The sequence below is a fragment of the Colossoma macropomum genome, unplaced genomic scaffold (genome assembly GCF_904425465.1).
Source record: "Colossoma macropomum unplaced genomic scaffold, Colossoma_macropomum, whole genome shotgun sequence".
Lineage (NCBI taxonomy): Eukaryota > Metazoa > Chordata > Actinopteri > Characiformes > Serrasalmidae > Colossoma > Colossoma macropomum.
This window is the reverse complement of record NW_023495530.1, coordinates 598348-614836: the sequence shown is the minus strand read 5'-3', so window position 1 is coordinate 614836 and position 16489 is coordinate 598348. Positions and strand designations below refer to the sequence as shown.

Sequence of the window (16489 nt, the reverse complement as noted above, 5' to 3'; positions counted from 1 at the left end):
CCAGAAGCTCCTGAACAGAAAGGTATTGCATGAAATGGTTATAAATGTACTGCCTGATGTCTAAGATATTCTTTTTTTTTTGATAGTTTTGAGATCAGGTTTTGGCATAAACTGTATTTTTTAATCAACTCATGGTGGAAAGGTATATGCATGGTGTTGTAAATCAAAATAGTCCCCCAAAAAACTTGTTTGCCACTATTTACCACTACTACAACATCAGCATTACGTATAAAAGACAGTGGTTTTGGATAGTAAATAAAAAGGCTATATATGTGCATTGTAGACATTATGACCCCTGGTTCCAATCACCACCATCTTGCGCCACCGCGTCTTTTCGAACTGCCACTAATGCAGCATCATTGGTCAGAGCGTGCAGAACGTGCTCGGAGGGAAGCGCCAACTGCCAGTTCTGTTACTTTAGCTAACGCATGCATGTACTGGCCAGTATTGCACTGGTTGGTGGGGGAAGATGAGGGGCCATCCTACCCACCCAAACACAGCAAGTCCATTTATGCTCTCTTGGACTCCCGGCCTCGGATGGCTGTAGCATCACCAGGGATTGAACTTGCAGTCTCCTGATGGTGGAGCCAATGCTTAGAATGCTTGCACCACTCGGAAGCTAAACTAATACAATTTTACACTTATCATCAAATGTAGTCAATCAGCCAAGACATGTTTGGTGTCTGAAGTTTGCTTCTTTAGGTCTCCACTGGGGCTAAAATGCAAACGTAGCTAATAAGTAATGGAAGCTTAGGTGCATCAGTTAGCTTTAGTATAAACTTCATGCCTAAATCGTCACATACTCGCCTCGACTTGCTAATGTGGTTTCAGACACTGTTAGTAGGAATGCAGAATGATAATGGAATCATACAGGTATCATATCTGTATTTCAGATGCATGTTTGATGACTTATTTATTGGAATCTGAAAGAGCGCAATGTTTAGCTGTCACTGGGCCTGTAGAAAGTAAATTAACCTATACGCAGGGTTGGGATAGCTACTAACAAAATTTGTAGTTAGCTACTTTGTAGCTACTTTCCCCAAATGTGTAGCTAGCTACAATTTCGCTACTTTTCCAGAAAAAGTAGTAGCTACTTTTTAGCTACTTTTTGAAAAGTAGTGTACTACTTTTTAGCTACTTTCAAAGCGTGACTGCCAGAATGTTTGTGAATCTCCACCTGACACACCAAACAAGCCCAACAGTGTGAACAAGACACTGCATTTAGTCATGTGCCAGAAAGAAATGCTGCAAATGCGCTTGAAAAGCTGCAAATATACAAAAAGATCACCAAAAAATAAGTTAAAGTGTAACCAACAGTCAAATTTACACAACCAAACGCGTCATATCCAACAAAAACTTAGACTAAGTAAAGGCAAAGTCAAGATGTTAAAATGGTCATAAAATGTTGTGGCTCCCAAAGTGGTTTCACTTTTGTTGAAAGGACAAAATAGCTCTTTTTAACGTTTCGGTTGCCGACACCTGAGCTAAGCCTACTAGTAAGGGGTGATCAGCGCGTGACCATTTGCTCGAACTGTCCGCCGCTCAGTCAGGATTGCACAATCACCACTAGCCCAGTTAACGGCTGCGTTCTGTGGTTCAGATTTTGCGCAGATTGTCTGAAGCCTGTAGTGAAATTGTAGCGAAAGTTATCGCTGTAGCTACACAAAAATTTGTAGGCACTACAGCTACTAGCTAAATTTCATAAAACTGTAGCGGCTACAGGTATTAGCTACAAAAATTTGTGGTTAGCTACAGAACATAGCGCACTACTTAGCTACTCCCCCATCCCTGCCTATAGGGATATAATCAAGAAAACGTGTAATTTGATGGGAGGTGTTTTTGTATACGACATGAAAAACAGCAGGTATTGGCTTTGTCCCACAGTTCCCTTATTGGTGCTTCCCAAACTTAAAAAAAGGACAAAAAGTACTTGAGTATTCAGTCTGTTTTATCCATGCATATTGTTTGTACATTTGGGGGATGTGGAAAATTGTGTGACTTTCTTTGTCGGCAAACTACCCGGGGGGATTTTTTCTAGTCTGTTTCAGTGACGAGGCTCTTCTTTTGCCTCTCTTTTCTCCCTTTTTATTTGGCCTCAGTGTTCCTCCTGCATCTCTCTTTAGGATGGTTCGGGTCCTAAAGGCACTGCCGGAGAGCCAGGCACGGTTGACGCATGTTAATCTCATTAACGACCTGAGCCACGTCCCACGCAGGAGCATTATGCAATAGCAGCCATGTCCCTCTCAATCCCTGTTGCATGCTGTTTTTAGAGTCTGACTTTGAGCTAATGGTGCATTCAGCCAATGTGTATTCCATTCAGCATGATGAGACATCCTGAGGCTTATTGCTATTGCTGATGATATATTAATGCTGAATTTAGTGTCTTGGAAGGGCACATTTTTAACCCTTCTACATTTACCCTGAAATTCATGCCTTGGATTGCTAGTGATGTGTCAAATGCCACATCGATTGTTGCCACTATTTTTCTGTTAAAAGGCTTTATTGATAAACAATTAGTCATGTTCAGCTTTGATGTAGCCTAGGTCTGAGGTCGGCAACCCAAATGTTAAGAAGAGCCATTTTGTCCTTTCAACAGTTCTCAAACCACTTCGGGAGCCACAACATTGTATGTCCATTTTAGTATATTGGCTGTAAATTTGTCTCAGTACATGCTAATGTACTAGTATAGGCTACAAATTTAATATAAACAAAAACACGAACTTACTTTGCTCTGCTTTAAGCTTTAACTCAGCTTTTCTCGCATCTCCGGCAGGAAACCTTTCCTCAAAAGTGGAATAGTTTCTTGTGAAATGTCTCTCAATGTTAGATTTTTTTACGAGGCTGAGGTCAGCTTCTCCTTCGCCAGCTTCGTGTTCAAATCTTCCTGTTCCATCTTAAATGGTGCCTGAGGTGACAGAATGTAATTGCGGCACTATTCAAGGTGGAACGGGAAAATTAGAACAAGAAGCCGGCGAATGAGAAGCCGATTCAGCTTCACAACTTTTTAGTGTTTCACAGTTTCTCGTTGCAGATTAAACGTATCAGGAAACCACATGGAGTGATTATAAATGCAAATTTGTCTCTTTGAAATGATCAGTGTTCATCTTAAATCTTTCTCTTTGCTATTTTTTTAGCTACTAGCCAGCTAGGCAAGATTGTTATCTGTGTTGCTTTAGGGACCAGCAGTCTGTGCGCCAATCTTCAGGGTTAAAAGGTGTTAAATTAGCAGATATAGGCTACATTAACTCCGACGTTTAAGATTATTTTTAGTTAAAACTGTTTTGAATGATCAGCAGAGCTTTATTTTACTGCAAAGGAGGATTATTTTATTTTTATCTGAAAATCTAATTCTGCTGTGGAGCCGCGACAGGGCAGTAAAAGAGTTGTGTATTTCTCCGGAGTTGCGTATTTCCAACCCCCTGGCCTAGTGCCTGACAAGATATCAGGTTAGATTACCACGTTGTGACGGTTTGAATTGATACTAAGTCGTATTATTCAGGCACTACATGGACTAGAAAGAAAACTGGTTGAGCTATTCTTGGGTTATAAAAATGGGTAGCAAAACAAGCAAAACTGTTTACTGCGGCAAGTTCTACACAGCCTTTATCTTGCATGCATTTTTTCTGATTAACTCATTTAACAAAATTCACTAATAGTTAGAAATGATTTCATCTCCCTTTCTGAAAGTTGTTCATTGCATTCGTTGGATGCTGCTGGTGTGGGTTTGTGATGGTTTCTTACTTTTAAATGACATAAACAAAAGCAACTTGGGTGCTAATAGCGCTCCCTGCTGTAGAAACTTCAGACTGCCAGACGTGAGTTCGATATTTTATATCATATTTCATTAATGCGAAGGGGGCCCTGAAATTCAGCTATACCTGCCTGTGGGAAACACTAAAGTATTATATTTTAAGTTTACAACTCTGAACCATCGGGACACTTACAACCTACAGAAGGTGTTGACCTACAGACGATATGTCCCACTTTTGAAATCCACAAGCCCAAAAATTATCCTTTGCTTTAATAGTTAAAGGGAATAAAACATTGTGTTCATATCATTTGATATTATTTTGTAAGCTGTTAAATTCCTCCTCTTTGTCAGTTCTCTTTTCCTGATTTTCAGTTTTGGTCAAGTGTTTTAATTTTGGTGCATCTGTAGAGAAGATATCTTAATATAACTTGAATTTGATGGCCAGTCATCGTTGTGTACATTTTTGTTTTATAGATAGAAAAATGATCATTTACATTTATGCCATTTTTTTTTTTAACTCAAAAATTCAGAAGTGCAGCCTCGAACCTCAAACGTCACACAGAACGTGTATTGAATGTAAATAGAATTAATTTGATTACTAGCTTTGCAGTTAACTAGTTGATTAAAGAGTGCAGCAAGGCAAAAGTAACAACTGTCCAAGGTCGAATGCTTAGTCGAACCTTAACCAACTCAGTCTCTTTTTTATTAAAATGTGCTACAGTTACAGCTTAATTGCACTGTCTGGTTTTGTGCTTTCTTGGAGCGACGGTTTGGTGAAAAAAGCGTACTGCATGAATGCATAATCCCGTGTATTTATAGCATCTTTTTCATTTCCTGATGGAAACCTAATATTGATTCATATCAATTTGGGCCTTGAAGCAGCTCAGAGCTCATATATATTGATAGATATGTTTTATGGAAGGTTGAGTGTGTTGGAAACGTTGTGTCTGTGTGCCAGTCAGGTCTAGTCCTCTAGGCTTTCAGGATGAGGCTTGAGATTGCAACGGGAAGCAGAATGAGAATTAAGGGGCGTATAGCCCATGATACACCGATCAGGTATAACATTATGACCACCTCCTTGTTTCTACTCTCAGTGTCCATTTTATCAGCTCCACTTACTATATAGGTGCACTTTGTAGTTCTACAGTTACAGACTGTAGTCCATCTGTTTCTCTGCATACTTTGTTAGCCCCCTTTTACCCTGTTCTTTCATGGTCAGGACCCCCATGGACCCTCACAGAGCAGGAACAGAGCAGGTTTGGGTGGTGGATCATTCTCAGCCCTGCAGTAACACTGACATGGTGGTGCTGTATTAGTGTGTGTTGTGCTGGTATGAGTGGATCAGACACAGCAGTGCTGCTGGAGTTTTTAAACACTGTGTCCACTCACTGTCCACTCTATTAGACACTCCTACCTTGTCAGTCCACCTTGTAGATGTAAAGTCAGAGACGATAGCTCATCTGCTGCTGCACAGTTTGTGTCGGTCATCCTCTAGTCCTTCATCAGTGGTCACAGGATGCTGCCCACAGGACGCCGTTGGCTGGATATTTTTGGCTGGTGGACTATTCTCAGTCCAGCAGCACTGCTGTGTCTGATCCACTCAGACCAGCGCAACACACACTAACACACCACCACCACATCAGTGTTATTGACAGCCTTGTCTGCCATACCTAAAAGAATAGTGTGATGACAATTCAGATTGACAGTTTCCTCCCTTTCCATATGCAGTCCATCAGCCAAGACTTCTGTTTGCTTCTTTAGTTTTGCACTTGAGATATGAAGTTAATGTCACTAACAAGTAATGGAAGCTCATGAGCACTGGTTAGCATCATGCAAACTGTAGGCCTAAGGCATCACACATTTGAATGGAGTTGTTAAGTAAGTTTAAATAGATTTGCTTAAGTGTTTTTCTAAGAGTATGTTACACTGTTATCTAGAAAAATGGACAAAAATACATCACAGCTACAAACAGTAGTAGTTCACAACTTGAATTCTGACTTTTGTTCCTATTTTTATTTTTAACTTCCAGTGCAAAACTAAAGAAAATTACTTGAGATGCCAAATGTGTCTCTGTTTACTGATTATAGCCTATTTGGGGTAATTGGGTTAATTGTTTGCTGACCTAAAGCCCATGTACTACCTTTATGCGTTGGTGTGGCAGTTATCAATGTTTCCCTACATTTTCATAGTTTATTCCTTAGTTTATTAATGTCTCCGTTCATGATTCCTTTGATTACATGTATACACATTATTATCATCAACATACTGCCCCAGTACTGTTTGCAGAGAAGCCCCATATTATGATGCTCCCACCCTCATACTTCACTGTGGGAATGGTGTTCTAGGTATCATCATAACTCCTCTTCATCCGAACACAAGGAGCTGAATTAGAGTTGTTTTTTTTGTTTTGAGCATGTTGTTCTGATTTGTCTAAATGCTCATGTGCAGATCTTAGACATGCATCTCTTTGCTTCTTTTTATAACAGAGGAGTTTGCATTGGGGGTAGGAACAGATGTGATTGTAGTGCTGTACATTGCTTATTGCTCTCTGTGTACCTGTTGTTCCTTATCATTGGTCTGAGGGAAATCTTGCATGACGCATGAACTTCTATGACTTGCCTATTTGCCTATTATCTAACCAGTTGTGTTGACAGAGATGTTTAAAGTCTTTGCTAGGGCTCTGTAGCTTTTCCTTTCGAGTATTCTTTCGTAATGTCGTTCCTGATAACTTTAGGAAAATCTGGATACAGAAATGGAAGCGGCTACTTGATTCACACCCTGTCGTCATGCCGAAGAAGCTCCATATACTTTCAGCTTCTCACAAGTAGAAAACATTTCCAAACATTTACCCCAGCTGTCTTAAATGTCATTAATGTTGTCCTCAACTTGAGAATTTACAGCCAATGAATATCACCGCAACCATTTTTTGGATTTTTACCCAATTTTCTCCCCAGTTTAGTCACATCCCATTCCACCACTAGTTAGGACTCAATCTAATCACCACCAGTGGTAGGAGGGCAAAAGCTAGCACAGGCTTTCTCCAAGACCTGTGAAGCGCCACCGCATCTATTTGAACTGCTGCTCATGCAACATCATTGCGTGAAAGCGCCAACCACCAGTTCTGTTACGTAAGCCAACAGATGCCTGAGCTGACTGGCATCGCGTTGGGTGGCATTTGTTGGGGGGGGGCATCCTACCCAACTAGAAAGTGAGGGTTTATCAGGTAGGAGAGTTTGCTAGCTACCTTTGAGTGTTTCAGAGTAAAAAAAAAACACATTTTGCTTTCTTCAGGGTTAAACATACTATTCAGGCTTCAAAGTGAGCGTTAGAAAATAGAGGTGGTACGATGCTGCCTTTCCAACATGGGTACCGATACTAAAACATTGATACCAGTCCAATATTTTTTCCTTTAAAATGAAAGAAATGATATGTCACATTATGTACGGTATTTACATACATAATGCTCTTTTGCACAACACTTATAGTTATCCTGTGACATCATCCTGTGATTGCTAATGATGTAACAAGCAATTCTGTGCTGTTTCAGTCTAAATTTAGAGAATCTGATCAGATCCATTCATACAGCGTATCATATCGATGTCATCTCTATCCAAAAATGTGTGTTTATCACTGATAATCAATACTGAGTGATGTATTGTGATAGGCTTTTTGGATGTATCGTCCAGCCCTGTTCTGCCAGAATGTGACCATTTACTCAGACAACTGTGTTCGTGCACAAATACGGACAAAATCTGGTCAGTTTGGTCATGGAAAATGGTAAAGAGATCAGATTTGACTGGCCCCGTCCAAATAAAGCCTTTTCTGAGAGGGATGCAGAGAGCCGTCCATCCATCCACCTGTCTCGCTGTGATTGCTTCTCTCTCTCTTTCTCTCTCTCTCTCATCTCACTCTATTTCTCTCTCTTTCTGTCTCCGCATGCACGCGCCTCATCCAATCTGGACAATTTCCGTTTGTTTTCGCCGCGGGGTTGGAGAGAAAAAAAACGGTGAGGTATCAAATGGCGGCGGTGCAGTCTTTGGGCCGTGATTGATGATACGCGCGCCCCGTGTCACCGGTTATTGTTTTTGCAGAAAAACAGTTATGGATGCAGATGATTTCATCCAGAGGTGCCTCTCCTCCGCCATACCTCCCCGACACCGTTGATATTCTGTCTTTTTTTTTTTCCACGTCTTTCATTAAGCGGCTGCCCGCACTGCCGGCGTCTCTGATGTGATTAGAAAGCGGAGCGGAGGAGGGGAAGAAGCGCTAATTTATTAGCGACGGCGGAATGAATACATCAGGCAGGGGCTCCGGCCTGTGTGGCTGTTTGTCAACCTGAGGACCCGCCGTGGTCAGCGCACACACACATCCTGTCCGTCTCTCACCAACTCATAGAGACGAGCGTGACATCGTGTTTGACAGCTTCTGATTCCCTTGTCAGATTTAATTTGGGCATTGATGCTTAACACGCACACGCAGACACACACCTGTTTGCCTGTTTACAGTGTGTGCCCACCGCCCGTGTGGTCTGTCGAATGCAGCACTGCCCAGCAGGCCTCCAGAATTCACAATATCTGGCCAAGTGTGTGTGGAAACCTGACAATCATGCCTTTATGAGCTTGTTGGACATCCCATTCCAAAACCATGGGCATTAGAATAGAGTTGCCTCCCTCCACTTTTCTGTGAAGTCTTTCCACAAGATTTTGGAGGGTGTCTGTGGGAATGTGTGCCCATTCAGTCTAAGGAGCATATGTGAGGTCAGGCACTGATGATGGACGAGACGATCTGGCTCACAGTCGGCATTCCAGTTCATCCTAGAGGTGTTCATTGGGGTTGAAGTCAGGGATCTGTGCAGGCCACTGGAGTTCCTCCACACCAAACATGTCAAACCATGTCTTTCTGCAGTTTGTTGCCAGAAAGTTGGAAGCATATAAGTGTCTAAAATGTCTGTGTGATGTAGCATTAACATTACACTTCACTGGAACTAAAGAGGTCAAACCCTGAAAAACAGCGCCAGCCCATTATCCCTCCTCCACCAAACTTTACTGTTGGCACTAAGTATTCCGGTAGGTAGCGTTCTCCTGGCATCAATCAAACCCAGATTGGTCCGTCCAGATGGCCAGATAGACAAGCATGATTCATCACTCCAAAGAACACGATTCCACTGCTCCAGAGACACTAGGGGAGGGCATGCTTTGTACCACTCCAGCTGATGCTTTGCATTGTGTATTATTCATTTTTCAGGAGATATTTCTGAGGAGATTCGATATTAGATAATCCACTTGCATAACGAAGAGGAATGTAAAGGAAAAATAAGTGGAAAGACACATATTAAACAAAGAAGCTAGTTGTGTTCTCAGAACAATGTACTGACCATCCCAGAGTCCAGACCTCAGCATCACTGAATGGGTTTGGGATTATTTGGATCATCAGAAGCAGAAAATGCAACCAACCTCTATGACTGAACTTTGGTGTGGAAAAATATCCCTGCAAATTTCTTTGGAAAACTGAAGGCAAAGAATGGAAACTTGTACTACTTGTACTCCTCATAAATGCCCTCCAAATGGATCTCTACACAATAGAATCTGCACAGTAAGGATGCACTGACTGCGCACTGCCATCAGTCGTGGTGCCTTTATTCAGTAACAACCAACTTTTCAAAGCATAAATCGCAATAGAATTGCTTTGTATGAATCTCAGGACGTTCTAAATAAATCACAAAAGGGTCTGCAGATATCGACCTTTGCTAGCGTTCTCTTTTCCAAAACTAGACAGTCATTAATAGAGGTGATCCAACTGCTTAACCCTTAGAACCCTGCGGGGACGCTGGAGACCCCGCTGAGCATGTTTTATTAAAATGAGTGGCTGATCGTTTGTCATAGAGATATTTGGTAAAACTGGTTCTTGAGACTTCAGTGGAAAAGATAAGTGGTGAATGATTTCTCTACAACTCATGCAAATTGTTCTAGGCAAAGCTAGGCTACATACACACAGAACAGATGGTTCTTTTAGGGTTCTTTGATAAAGAAAATGGTTCTGTATAGAACCATGAACTCTCAAAGAACCCTTTGCACGATCAAAGTGAAAATGGTTCTTCAGATTGATAATGGTTGAGAATGGTTCTATATAGACCCTTTTTTTGAAAAGAGTTCTGCATAGCACCAAAAAGCGTTCTTCTGTTGTGACGATGTTAAGCTTGTAACAATGGAAGAACCCTTTTTGGTGCTCTGTAGAACCCAAACAGGACCATCTACACCCTCAATATTGAATTGAGAGGGTTGTCTGATGCTGGACTCGAACCTATCCTGTGTCCTGCCCAGATCCCCAGATCTAGGGTTCAGTTAAAAACAATAAGCAATATGGATACCAATTAAAATGAGCTAAAAACTATGAAAACCACACTTACAGATACAATTTAATATGGTCAAAAAATTATTTTTTAAGAATGCTTGTTTTAGTTACAGCGTAATAGAAGCCGCTAATTATCGGTGGAGTTTCCGCAGACAACGTTAATATCGGCTGATGTTATCAGGCAGCCGATGTATTGGTCAGGCCTTAATGTCTTCGGAGCCTGGCTGAGGATGACTTCATGAAAAGCATTAAAGCTCAAGAGCCATCATATCATGGACGAATGTCACTTTGAACGCGCTGCAATCATTATAACATCACACTTTCACTGGGAAATGGTGCTTAGCGACAGCACGTCACTACAAATGTGTCCCGCCACATGTGATTATAGCTTCTCAGTCTAGTGGATCAGAGGGTCGCACCTGTCATTATTAGGCCGTATTATTATCTCTTCAGCTCATGTCATGGCTCAAACGTGTCTGCCTTACCACAGACATGTGTGGAATCATGTTTGTGGAAGCCAAAAAGTGATGAACATGTTGTACAGGATTATGCACAACTCAGAGACCATCCTTCATTTATTTTCAGTCCAAACGGCCGTTATGATCAAGTTATTCATTTTCAAAACAGCTTCCAAAACTGGAGACCAAAAAAGCGTTAACATGTATGAGGATTGTACATCTTTGAATATGTTTGGGGTTATTTGAATCCTGAGAAGCAGAAAATACAGCCAGATTCTAAGACTGAACTTCTAAGATGGAGCTGTGGAAAAATATCCTTATAGATATCTTGAAAAGACCTCTTTTCCACTGCAGGGCTGAACAGTGCTGACCCTGTAGGAAGAACTACACAGTGTGAGCTATTTCAGGGCAGATTTGTTACAGGACTGGATCATATTTTTTTCATATCCAGCGTTTTCTGTTGATGTTAACCCAATAACGATACCTGGTGTGGGGTTGGTGCCATAAAAATTCAACTAATTACCTAAAAATATATGATAATTATTTCAGTCAGCCTTGTTTCTGATTTGCAATTGCCAAATATGGAAGCATATTACTGGCAAAATGAATGTAAAATGGCAAATTTAGCATTTATATATGCATATTGGGCTCAGAGTGAAAATTCAGTATCAATAATGTCATTTACAGTTGCCTTTTGGCGCACTAGTGTTGATGTTTCATTTACATGGAGAGTCGGACGCTTTATGATTAGCTTTATTTAAATGGAAATGCAAAATGAAAATGAAAATGTTTCCCGAACTGCATGGATTCATTTCATGTGATTATGCAATAATAGTGTCAAAATACTAATTGAAATGTCATTTATAGTATAAATCTCTAATAAGATGTACAATTCCATTATCAATGACAGCAGGCTAGAAAGATGGAAAAATGAAATGTAGGTGGGTTCCATCACCTCCTTTTTTTGATAATACATATTTCCCCTCACCTCTGATGGTTCTGTGGATTTACATATTACGTTTCCATTTGCATTTTGCCATTACCATCAGAAATAAGCAGGGGCAAAGGGCAGAAATGCATATTCAACACTTGAAATCAACTCCAGACCTTTTATCGCCTTAATTTGCCATGAAATAATGACGGAACTCATCTTGACTGCTTCATTTCAAACCCATTGTCGTGGAATACAAACACAAAATAACCAAAAAAAAAAAATGTGTCACCGTTTAAGTACTTATGGACCTGAGTGTATATTAGTGATAACTGTAATAAATCAATAGGACTTGATGCTCGAGAAGCTACTGTAAATGACAGTGTCTCAGTCCAGTAGCATTCACCACAACCCAAACCGCTAATGCTAAATAAGTCAGTCTGTCTAGTATTGAGAAATGGAAACGTAGGTTGGCTCAAGATTGAGGTGGACATTGATGAAATGTCCCACATACTGACAGTGTTACATTCATGATTAGCCAACCAAATCAAGTTGGATGCTGCCTTTTGGGTCAAGTTGGTTACCAAGTTTCTGCTGTTTAAATTCTATATTTATCCAGTAAAACATGAAAATAACCTCTGCCATACATGACAATCTACTACAGATGTCATTGCAAGAGCGTTCACTTCAAACCAACATTGCTAACGCTAAATGTGTCAGTCTGAAATTCTCTAGGGTGTATTTTGGTTTTTCCATCTGAAATTGCTGGGCAAATTATTCAGTAACCGCATGAAATAAATGTAAATTTATATTTTTTTATTTACGTGTTTTATGATCACACATATTGCTATATGCTTACAATTTACTGTTGAAAGCCAAAAACCTTAGACGCTCTTTGTATTATTTTATAAAAATCATTTTTACAGAGCAGATCACTGAAGAGACGCCATCTGTTTATAGTTTATAGCCCAGATTTGTGGAAAAATGGGTCGACTTTCAATAGAAACAAAAATTATGAGTTCGGCTTCTTTTATTATAAGGGTTTAAAATTACATCACCCATCTATTTGACTGGAATGAAGACAGTTACAGCTCTCATACAACCCCCACCTTTTGAATGTAGCTTATGAAATATGAAAGTTATGAAGAATATGACGAAGTTTGTTTTGGAACCACCGGTGGTCTCAAGGAGTTGAAGAGGTTAAGAAATTAGAAATGAGGTTGACTCAAGGTTGAACTGAAAGTGGATAGTTCGCCTCACATGTACTGACAGACTTTGGTGATTGTTTATGGATGGGCTAACTTAGCTAGCTAACAAGTATCTGGCTAATTATAGCTAAAACTCTTGTTAGCTAGGTTGACTAGACACCAAATCATAGTTGAAGCAGCCTTTTGGTTGAGGTTGGGTACCAAGTTTGTCTCGTTTCTGCTGTTCAGATTCTGTATTTGTTTCAGTTAAATAGGAAATTGAATCTAAACACATGTAATTAGCATTTTCGGCTGTTGAGATGAAATCGCTAGTTAGTTCTGATTTAGTGTTTGTAAAAGTGCCCCATTTATGTATAAAATGCTCCTGAATGCCTTGAATACCCTGACTGATTATTTATGAATGGATTTAGCTGGCTAGCAAGTTGTGGGCTAATGGCTAATTTGACTATCCAAACAAACGGATCAGAATGCAGCATTTTGAGTCAAGTTGGCTACCAATTTTATCAGTAAAATAAGAAACTGAATCTAAACACTTTTAAACACTGAATTTAAACCCATTTAAACACAAGAAGTGATCGCCAGTTAGTTTTCATTCAGGTAAAAGTTTTGTAAAAGTGACCCATTTGTATATAAAAAGTCCCTAAATGCCTCTAAGAGCCTGACTATCTAACAACTGGCTCACTAATGTAAGCTAACTAGCTAACTAGGTTGACTTGCCAAACAAACCAAGTTGACTGCAGCCTTTTAAATCAAGTTGGGTGACAGGTTTGACTCGTTTCTGCTGTTAAAATTCTGTATGTTTTCAATAAAATAGGAAATTGAATCTAAACCCTGCCGAATTAGTCGTTTTTCTGCGGTTGAGATTAAATTGCTAGTTCTGATTCAGTTAAAATGTTTGTAAAAATGCTCTCTTTATGTACGAAATGACCCTGAATGTCTTAGGCTACGTTTACACAGCAGGTAAAAGTGGCCTAAATCTGATCTTTTTTCTCATATGTGACTCAGATGTCTGTCTGTGTGTCAGTGTGAACAGATAAACACACTGAATCTGACATTTTCAATTCCGATTTGAGGCGCTTTCATATGTGGTACTGAAATCCGATACGTATCCGATCTGCAGCAATGCGACTCAGTCTGAACAGCTAGATCGGAATTCAAGTGACTTTTATCTCAATCCAACTCGACATTTGTCATAATTTTGCGCTGCTGAGACTCATAAATATTTAGTCTGATGTTTTTGTACCAAAACATTATTAGAGACTCATCAAACCGCTCCGTGTCTGAAGAGGTTTCGAACGAAACAGCCGAACGCGGCCGGGGGAGCCCGAGGCTGCAGCGTCAGAGAACAGTTTAAAGAATCTGAGTACTCGAACCAAAGAAGTGGCTGAATAATTTTACCCGCTGTGTAAACGTAGCCTTACATACCCCGACTGATTATATGAAATGGGTTCACTTGGCTAGCTAACAGCTGACTGGCTATTATTAGCTAAAACATTTGCTAGCTAGATTGACTAGCCAACCAAACCAATGTAGCCTTTTGGAACACGTTGAGCACCAAGTTTGACTTGTTTCTGTTGTTCAGATTTTGTATTTTTTTCAGTAAAATGCACACTTAGCTAGCTAGTTATCCCTTCATAAGCAATCTCAACAGCAGAAATATATATAAATTAATAGCTAGCCAGGCTGACCAGCCACAAAAGTTGAATACAGCATTTTGGTTCGAGTTGGGTACCAAATTTGACTTGTTTATCCTTTTCTGCTGCTGTATTTGTTTCAGTAAAACCGGAAATTGAATCTAAACACTGCTTTATTAGTATATTGTTTGTAAAAATGCCCCAGCAAAAATTAGCCTTTACAAAGTTATTATTCCTAAACTGTGCGCTTGGATGTAGAGATACACAGTATGACAATATTTCATCGTTGTTGTGGTAAATGTTGGCATCATGAAATATGCTTTTCTTCGGATATTGTGGATATCACGATATCACAATTTATTTGCATGTTTCATTAAATATAGACCATAATTAGGCCTGTTTGATTTGAGTCAGTGCAGTATAGTATGTGAGAAGTTGAATAAAAATCATAGTATTCCAAGTTTTGATGGTAGGTTTTTTAATACGTCACTGCTAATGTACTGTGTCTATGTATGAAAATGGCATGATATGTTTTGTGTATCATGAAAATGCGTTCAGGAACCGCAGTATTGTAATATTTTTGCCGTATCGCCCACCCGTCAGATCAACCCTGTCCTTTGTGGCCTGGAAGCAGATTTCAAACCGCAGCAGTGGCCAAACTACTCAGCTAACATTTCTGAATATGCAACAAGCCTGTACCTGGCCTGCTCATGCACTCATAACACTCGCGGGGGACTCGGAAGCCTTTTAAGTGTTTAAAAACACAAGCTAACTTTTATATGACCCTGCTCTGTTTCTGGAGGAATCAAACAAAGACCAGAGACGATACTTTCGCGTTTTGAAAACCGCAGCAGCTCCATCCATTATTCATGTCGGCCATTGCTCTCCTTTAAGACGCACTCTCCTCGGGGAATGAGTTATCAATATTTCATAATCCCACAATGCTCTCGTTCCCAAGCCACTGCTTTCATATCACACCACTTATCTTTCTTTGCGTTTTTTTTTAGACCAACTGTTTTTTCTTTTTTTTCCTTAGGTCTGCACAAATATTGCAGTGAGGTTTGAATTGTAACTGTAGATTACGGTTATTGGCTCCAGACCACTGGGGTGTTCTCTGTTTGGATGGTCTGGCCGTCTGGCTCACCTCTTCCTTCTGATCTCATTGTATATGTAAAAGTGTAGCCAATAGATTTGCAATGTTTGGAGGAAAAACTTTGGTGAACTTCTCTCTCCCCCCCAAAAGCTACTTCTTGAGGTCTTTTGCGGTTGATATTAATGCAAGATGGACGGATAAAATTCTATGTGGTTGCGATTCAAAGCCTGACCTCGTTTGAGATCATGATAATGGCTTTTCAGAGAACTTACACTGTAGCTGATGAGCCGAAACGTGTTTGGTGTGTGAGGTTCGCTTCTTTGTGTTGCGTTCATGACCAACTAGGAAGTTTCCAACCTCCAGGTGGGGAAAAATCCATTTAAATGTCCCTCCAACTCAAAATTCACAACTAGAAAGTTTCTGAAGAGCTCAGAGTTGCAATTCTGTGATGTCATTTCAACATGCCATTTTAAATAATAGCATCTTTTAAGCTTTTAAAGGAGACTTTTGAGGTTCCGTTTGACCATTATGTGCTTTTTGTTTATGATACTGCTGAACACAAAGCAAAATTTGGCAAATTGTGAAGTTCAGTGCAAGAGTTTTGATCAAACTGCACTTTTTCGGGGCATTTTTCTGAGCTATGTTTACAGAGAATTGTAAAGCCTACATTCACTTTTTAAAATTCATTAAAACCTTTAATAAACTAGTTTTTAATTTAAAAATAAATCTTTAAAAAAGCTTTTTATGCACACAGTAACCAAACAAATGCTAGCACTGAGCTGAAGTTGCATGAATGCTGTCCGAGCTTATATTTGAGGTACTTACTTACATGGTTCTGTACTTTACCATGCTGTTATCTGTAAATATGGACAAAAAGAACAACACGTGGCTAAAACCGGTAGCAACACTCATCTTTAGCTGTACTTTACTGCACTTGTTTATAGATACAGTTGAATGCAAAGGTTTTTACAGTTAGAAAAAGTTAAATATGGCATTTTTCTGCAAATTGTAGTGCACAGTGTATTTATTTGCTGAGCTTAACATTATTAGTATTATTATTCTT

The 16489-nt window shown here is 39.9% G+C and overlaps 1 protein-coding gene across 1 annotated transcript in view; it reads left to right on the top strand.

Moving 5' to 3' along the window:
- pard3ba (par-3 family cell polarity regulator beta a) overlaps positions 1 to 16489 on the top strand; it is a 263259-nt gene that overhangs the window by 59957 nt on the left and 186813 nt on the right. The window lies entirely within an intron of this gene.